Genomic DNA, 8,780 nt, shown 5'->3' with positions numbered 1-8,780 from the left:
GCTCCTCTTCCCTCATTATACGTCCCTGTCATGCTTTGTTTAACCTGGTTCTTTTTTATTATTAGTATTTTACTGCTCGTCGTTTCTCCTCCTCCAGTCTCCATCTAAACCTGTGGGTCAGATGAGCACATTGCAATAATGTAATATTACAGGCATGCAGTTGGCCCTTTTACACAGATAACCACATATTTTACTCGACCCTGTGTGATAAATGAAGTAATTATACCGCACACACTACAAAACAACAAATAACACACAGCCTCCATTTGGTGTTCTAAACTTTAAAGCCGAACCTTTACCCTTTTCTTCCCAGAGTGCAGTGCAGTGGGGCATGGAATGTTTTATTGGACAAAAGTTACAGCAAAAAAAACCCCGAAAAAAAATCTCCCGTTTATCATGATGCATTGCTCGTAAAGCGCTAATAAAGGCCTGAAAACCAGATGCCCTCATAAGCTTGCTCACCATTATTTATTTATGGCTAAATTTGTTCAGACCGTGTTAATATTTCTCCGTGCTTAGAAACAGGAAGTATTATCCGTGTCGATCCTTTGTTTTTATTATAAAACGTCAGGAGAATGTAGGTGATGCATCATACTTATGGTTAGACGTTTATCTAATTTTGTAATATTTCAGACAGAAGAATAGATGAATTAGCTGAAAGGGTGATGTTAAAATGATGTATTTTGACAGCTAGCTCCTGCTTTACATGTGTGTTTGTGTGGTTTTTCCCCCATCTGTTTTGTGCATATGGATAAAAAAAAAAAAGGATATATACAGTACCTCTGTAGTACAACTGGGCACAGTGTGAAGGTACCACCTGGCTCGATTCCTAGGGAGTTATTGCCATTTTATGACCGTAGTGGGACCTCTAGTCAACATGCATGCACATACATATATATATATACATAAATAAATAAATATATATATATATATATATATATATATATATATATATATAAATAAATAGATATAAATAAATATAAATAAATATATATATATATAAATATAAATATATATAGATAAATATATATATAAATAAATAAATATAAATAAATATATAAATAAATATATATATATAAATATATATAAATATATATATATAAATATATATATATATATATATATATATATATATATATATAAATATATAAATATATAAAAAAAATATATATAAAATATATATATATAAAAAAATATATATATATATAAAAATATATATATAAATATATATATATATATATATATATATATATATATAAATATATATATATATATATAAATATTTATAAATATTTATAGTGTGTGTATTTATATATATATACACACACACTTACTCAAGCGCTGGGTCACTATAGGACAGAAGACCTGCTGGGTTGGTTTGACCTTCACCCCAGACTTCTGCTTGTTCATTTGACCCAACCAGTGGGTAAAATTAAACTCTTGCTGGGTTGACACATTTCATTTGATTAAGTAGATAAAACCATTTTGTTTTCATAAAAGTCCACATAATGTAAATAGATTGTCACAGAATAAGAAAATGCGAATCATTTTGACAAAAATATCAGACAGAACCATATAATCCCAAGGTGACAAATTGTTACATTTAAAATAAATGTAACATAAACCCTTTCTGTAAAATCAAGAGGCTGTAAACCACTGTAAATCTGATTTGAATTGCATTTTAATGCAAAACCCAGAATTTTGACCCAGCATAAACAACCCAACAATGTGTTTATAGAAACAATCTAGAATCTTTTTGAGTGTAGTAACCAGTGTAAGGATCTGTCCGATGACAGAAACCTCAAAGCACTTCTGTAGGTCGCTCTGGATAACGCCTAAATGTAGTGTAAAAAGCTTCTGGATGAAAGTTTGTGTACTTGAGTTGGCTTCAAGGGGAACTATTTTATTTATTTATTTTTTACAATAATACATTAAATATAAGCTGTGGACATGGTGGCTCAGGAGGTTTTTACTGTAGGTCTGAGGATCCGGGTTTGAGCCCTGCTGCTGGTGGGTTGCCACACCCCGTACTACCCAGCTTCTGCATGCAGTGCCAGTCCCATTTGAAAGATTTTAATATAACATTTGGCAAATGTTAATGTTTTTTGATATAATAAACTGGTTAAAGGAATCCAATTATGCATTTTTTTTGTTATATATTTCCTTATTCCAACACTGCACATTATGTAAGTAAGTTAAGAATGTTTTAAATTGTGATTAATCACACACTATGACTAACTAGATTGAAATTTTTAATAATTTGACAACACTTTATGTGATACACACACCATATTATGATATTTAAAGTTGCTTGGTATTCCATAGCGGTGTGGAGTTTAAGTAGACAGGACTATGTCACTTTAATTGTAGTTTTACTCCTTAAAACCGGCTGACGTTAGGAAGATTCTCGCCTCGTGCCATGACACGACCCTTTGGGATGTATGGGATGGCTTGTGCTGTTTAAAACCCTTTAAACGTAGACACTCAAAATGCAAATGTAGCCCCATTTCCTGTTAATGACTATATCGTCAAGCCCCTTCCTTCCCAGTGCTTTGGCATCATAAATATCACCTGCAGCACTTCTGGAAAGTAAATTGGTACTTTAATAGATTTGTCAGCAAGTGGGATTTCTCATTACTTTTTATAAAGATGCAGCTGCCAGGCTTCTTTACTGCAGCAACGAGAAGAACGAGCGCGAATGACCTACAGAGGTGCATAATAAATCAGCTTATATTAGCTCTGTCATACTTACCTTAGCTTTGCTGTTTGGAAGAAATGATTAAACAAATAAATAAAAATATCTGAAATAACAAGCAAAGGCATCACTTTATTTGTGTTTTTGCTTACATTTAAAAGGTGCTCTACCCTGTTGTTTGCAAATTAGTTGCAATCATGTACCCAAGCATAACGGCATACTGGATCTAGTGAGCAAGATTGTGTCAAAGTGTGAAATATTTTGTCATGATGTGCCACTTGAAGCAAGCAGCTTAAATACCTTTACGCTTTTCATTGATGGTGGCAAATCAAGTCTGATCTTTGGCAGGTTGCTAGATGATGTAATCACTCAGTCATCGTCGGTACCGCTTTATCCTGTATACAGGGTCGCAGGCGGCCTGCAGTCTATCCCAGGAGACTGTAGGGCACAATGCAGGGTACACCCTGAACGGGGTACCAATCCATCACAGGGCACACATACACTCACACACTACAGGTAATTTGGGAACGCCAATTAGTCTAATCTACATGCCTTTGGATTGTGGGAAGAAACCTTAGAACTCTGAGGAAACCCACCAAGCATAGGAAACTATACATACTTCCTACACACAGACCCAAGACGGGACTTGAAACTGATCCCAGAAAGTGTAAGGCGAGATTGCTCACCACTACACCACCATGCTGCCATGATATCATTTTTTTTTTTCATTTATTAAAGGTAATAAAAAATGTTTGCACAGGAGACGTTCATCTGGATCTGGACCATTTAGTCGTCAGGTCACGAGGTCGACTTGATGCTTTATTGTTAGTACTGAGAATGTTAATTTCTCTTACTTTCTATGAGCTACTGTTAGGTACCAAAATATCAACGCATGACCATGACCCCATATGTGGTTCTTGGAGTGGAAGAAATCAATCAATGTCTGATTAGAGCTTTGAGGTAAGTGGATGCTGGGCTGTTTTTAGCTTTGTAGCTGAGCTTCCAGAGAGGTTTGATTTGATCGGGCAGCTACAGGGGGCCAGTGGAGGGAGTGGAGAAGTGTGGTGGTGTGGGAGAACCACATAAGGATTTCAGAATTGAATAAGCATATATTATAGGAACATTTTTGTTGCACACTACAGTACATTTGCTGTATTTGACTAGAACTTCCAACTGATATCAAAATTCCACCAAAAACAAAGAAATCCACCAAGAAACTACCGTGAAAACTTCTATGTGGAAACTCCGGACTGTGTCCGAAACCTCTCTACCCCTGATCCAGGGCACTACTTGGTGTGTGGAACAAGGGATTGTACACCATAAATAGTGCACTAGCTTTCCATTTGATGCTATTTGGGATTCAACCTCAGAGCCTGGAAGTTAATGGAGCTGATATTCTAAAGTGGAAAAAGTGGGAATATAAAGTAAATCTCGTAAATTTCTCAGGACTGTCCACCATGGTTTATTCTACTTACCCTTTAGCTACTGAGTACCAGTGAGAATATAAACATATTCACTGTATATACAAGTATTAGCTTCAGATCAATTAACGTACAGAAATTTCCAATGTTTTAAACATTGTAAATGTAAACATTGCTGTTTTGTGGTGGAAAATATCATCACTAATCACAGAAAAAGACTGAACAGTTATGGCTCATGTCTTTGCTAAATTATATCAGAACAAGTTCTGGAACAAAAATTGTTTTGTGCTGATGAAACCGAGGTGAAGATGTTTAGAAGATGTTTGGTTTTTACCACCATGGTTGGGGAAAACCAAATGCAGTGGATCACCAGAAACAGATTATACCTACGGTCAACCAAGGTTGTGTAGATGTGATGATTTAGACTGGGGTCGTTGTCTTCCTTAAAGGTAAACCTCCGCCCTCTCAAGTCTTTGGCAGATTCTTTTGAGATTGCCCTGTATTTGGCTTCATCCATCTTCTTATCAACTCTGACCAGCTTTCCTCTTCCTGCTGAAGAAAAGCAACCTGATGTTGCCACCATGCAGTGTTAGTTTTGCGCTACACATAGCATTTTGCATTCAGGGCAAATTTTTTTATTTTTATTTAAGTTAATACTTGACCAGAGCACCTTCTTCCACATGTTTGCTGTCCCCCCCACATGGCTTGTTGCAAACAGCACACAGACTTTTTACGACTTTCTTACAGCAATGGCTTTTTTGTTGCCACTCTTCCATAAAGGCCAGATTTTCAGAGTGCATGACTAATAGTTGTCCTGTGTACAGATTCTCCCACCTGAGCTGTGGATCTCTGTAGCTCCTCCAGTGTTCCCATGGGGCTCTTGGTTGCTTCCCTGATTAATGCTCTCCTTGCCCGGCCTGTCAGTTTAGATGGACGGCTATGTCTTGGTAGGTTTGCAGTCATGCCATATTTTTTCCATTTTCAGATGATGGATTGAACAGTGCTATGGAAGATGTTCAAAGCTCTGGATGTTTTTTCATAACCTAACCCTGGTTTAAATTTCTCAACAACTTTATCCCTGACCTGTCTGGTGGGTTCCTTGGGCTTTATGATGCTGTTTATTCACTAATGTTCTCTAACAAACCTCTGAGGGTTTCACAGAATAGCTCTATTTATCCTGAGAATAAATGACACACAGGTGGACTCTTTTTACTGATTAGGTGACTTCTAAAGGCAATTGGTTCCACTGGATTTTAGTAAGTGGTATCAGAGTAAAGGGGGGCTGGATACAAATGCACGATACACTTTACAGATATTTATTTGTAAAAGTTTTTTTTGAAAACCATTAATCATTTTGCTTCCACTTCACAATTATGTTCAACTTTGTGTTGGTCTAGCACATAAAATCCCAATAAAATACATTTACGTTTGTGGTTGTAACATGACAAAATGTGTAAAAGTTCAGGGAGTATGAATACTTTTGCAAGGCACTGTAGATTTATTGAGGCAATGATGTACATGATTTATATTGGGATATACTTGAGATGAACCTGAGGCCATTCGTACAGCAGCTTAAGCTGTAAACAAAATTGGATCATGGTCATGCAACAAGACATTAAATTCCAAGCACAACAGTGAATAGACATCTGACTGTTTAAAGAAGAAGAAAAAAAATCAAGATGTTGCAATGGCCATGTCAAAGATCACTCATCTCAACCCTACTGAGATGCTATGATATTTTGAAGGGGTTGTGCATAAATGAATGCCCATGACCTTAATGAACTGAAGCAATGTTGTGCCAAAATCTCTCTAGAATGATGTGGATACATTTCTAATTATCATTGCTATTGTTTTCCTACCTGGCTTTTTATATTGAAATATTTTGTGTTATTTTTAATTGTTACATAGACTCAGATCACTGAATACATACAGTTGATGGAGGGTATACTTACCTATGAATGTACATAGCTCTCAACCTGTCCGTCTATGTAGTCATCCAATCCTCCGATCTATCAGCTACAGCAGCTGTACATTGTATAAGATCAAGAATTAACATAATTAGTGATTAAATGGTGGTGCAGTGATCAGCATGACTCTCAATACAGGATAAAGCGTTAAAGATGTTGAGTGAGAGATTAAACAGTGGATGGAAATGCTTTGTTGAGAGAGATCAGAATAAAATAGCCAGTTTCAGTTTGAGCGATCAGTGAAGACATGCATACAGTAATAACTTTTTAGATCCGTGGTGAGCAGAAATACATTTTGGGAAGAACGTCACCTTGATTCTTGAGAGTTAAGGGCTTCGAAGGCAGTAGATCCTATTTAGGTCCGCTCCTGTCGGTCAAGAACAGGAATCAACCAAAGTCACCCAAAAGCACAGAGTCAACCAAAATTGATAACCAAGATTAGTTAAGAAAAAGACCAGATTGTAATCATCAACTGCTCTGTTTACAGTAAGTATCATGTATCCATTATTCATGAATTTTTCAGCGTGTGTGCGGTTTCACAGAGAAATCCAGATTTAGTTTCATGTAACAGTGTCATTGCATTCAGTAGGACATGTCCAGGTTTAAACAGGCAATTTAGATTTTTCTAGTAAAGCTCAGAATTTTTTATTACATTTGATTTACATAATAATAATACAACACATAACATCATGCCCAGTACTGTGTAGGTTCCCATTGTGCCACCGGGGCAGCTCTAGGCCCCTTCATGCATGACTCCACAGGGCCTGTGGGGTGTGGTGTGGTGTCTGGAACCAGGATGTTGGCAGCTGATCCTTTGAGTGCTGTTGGGTGGATCATCCTGGATCGTGGATGTTCTGGTGTCTTTCTATTGATTTTTTTTTTGCTGATTTCTGTGGCATTGGCTATTCTGTGGAATTAGACCAGGCTGACTGGCTTTCCGTTCTGTGGGCATGAGTGAGCCTTGGGTGCCCTTGACCTGGTCTCTTTTTATATTTGATGATCAATGTTAATGTGTTCATTTTGTGTCTAACTGGGGTATAAATATAGTACTTTTTGAATCAAATTTCTCTAAAAGAGTCAGATCTCTATAAGTGGTGATGGAGAGAGTGTGGGGTGGGGTGGGGTGGGGAATCCTTAAACTGGCAACTAGCAACTGACTCTAAGGGGAACTGGTCCTCTTCTGGATGATAAACCATTAATTTATAATAAACTATAACATAAAATATAATAAACTGTCCCTGTGTTACGGGTCAATGCCAGCTCTAGAACAAATTACGTGCTGTTAATGAAGCAGGGGTTTATTGAGCACACAGGACACCTTAATGACTTCAGAGAACTAACAATCTTTTTATCCATAATATAAAGCTGTTTAATGAACGGTGGAAGTGTACAGGTTTCACCTATCCCGTCCTTTTCCCATAGAGGATACGGTGAGTGTACAGTCTCTACTATAATCCTGCACGTCATGATCTCACTCCTGCGTAACGATCTTTACATACAGAACGACATGCCCTTTACAATAAACCGCTTCATTGTGCATTCATTTATTTCGCCCCAGCACTGCACCTAAGTCTTCACCGGTGCCATATTTAACAGCTGCATTCGTTTCCTATAATAAACACGGAGGCGCTTGCACAGATTCTCAAACTGCAACGAGGCTGATAATGAACATTCCTGAGCAAATAATATAGTGCACCATTCTCAGAAGAATAATACAAAGACTTTATTACATCAATCCGTTATGTGAGCACTTAGCTACAATTTCTTTGCCTTTCCCAGCATGCTTTGAGAATCAAAGCACCAAAGGATTTGGAAAATATACCAAATCTCAGTTCTGGAATATGAAACGCTGTATTATGTTTCTCTCTGCTCAGACTCGCAGTAGAAAGGGCAATCGTTTGGTGAGAACAACACGGCGTGAATACAAAGAGCGTGCAACTTTTTCAAACGAGAGATCTGGAGGAAGAAAGTTTGCTGGAGTCGGTGTAGGATGAGGGGAGGAGGGTAAAGTGTAAGGTTGAGGTTAGGTGCACGACAATGCCAAATTCACTCCAGCTTCTTTTTGATTGGAAGTGTTCTCTTGCCAAGGATTCCCCTGAGGGAGAGAGAGAGAGAGAGAGAGAGAGAGAGAGCGCCGAGAGTGCAGCCGGCGATGAAAAACACTCGGTATTAAGATTTGCTGACAAAAAGATTGTCACAAATCTAGCATCTGTTCCTGTTAAGCCATGATTCTTCCTCTTTATACATCTTTTTCATCCCACCTTCTTCGTCAGGGTGTTTTATTTAAAGCACGACACGTGCCACGTCTCGTCTATAAATACGTCTGAATTAAAAAGCGAGGTGATATACGGATTTATCATAGGCCTAGCTTCCGTTCTTGCATTTATATTATCTGTGATCTTGGCCACTGTTGATGTTTATGGTGATAAATTAATTTCATTTTGAAAAAAAACACATAAAAGAATGCATTTTTATTACGGTTGCAGCTACAAACGTAAATGTATTTGACTGAGATTTTCTGCGATAGACCAACACAAAGTGGCACATAATTGAAAAAAGGAAAGAAAATAATAAATGGTTTAAATATTTTTTTTTCTAAACAAATAGATATCTGAAAAGTGTTTGTATTCAGCTTCTTTTACTCTCATACCCCCAACTAAAATACAGTTGCTTTTAGAAGTTACCCAACTAGTAAAT

The sequence above is a fragment of the Clarias gariepinus genome, chromosome 3 (assembly GCF_024256425.1).
Source record: "Clarias gariepinus isolate MV-2021 ecotype Netherlands chromosome 3, CGAR_prim_01v2, whole genome shotgun sequence".
Taxonomy (NCBI): Eukaryota; Metazoa; Chordata; class Actinopteri; order Siluriformes; family Clariidae; genus Clarias; species Clarias gariepinus.
Note: the sequence above shows the minus strand (reverse complement) of the source record.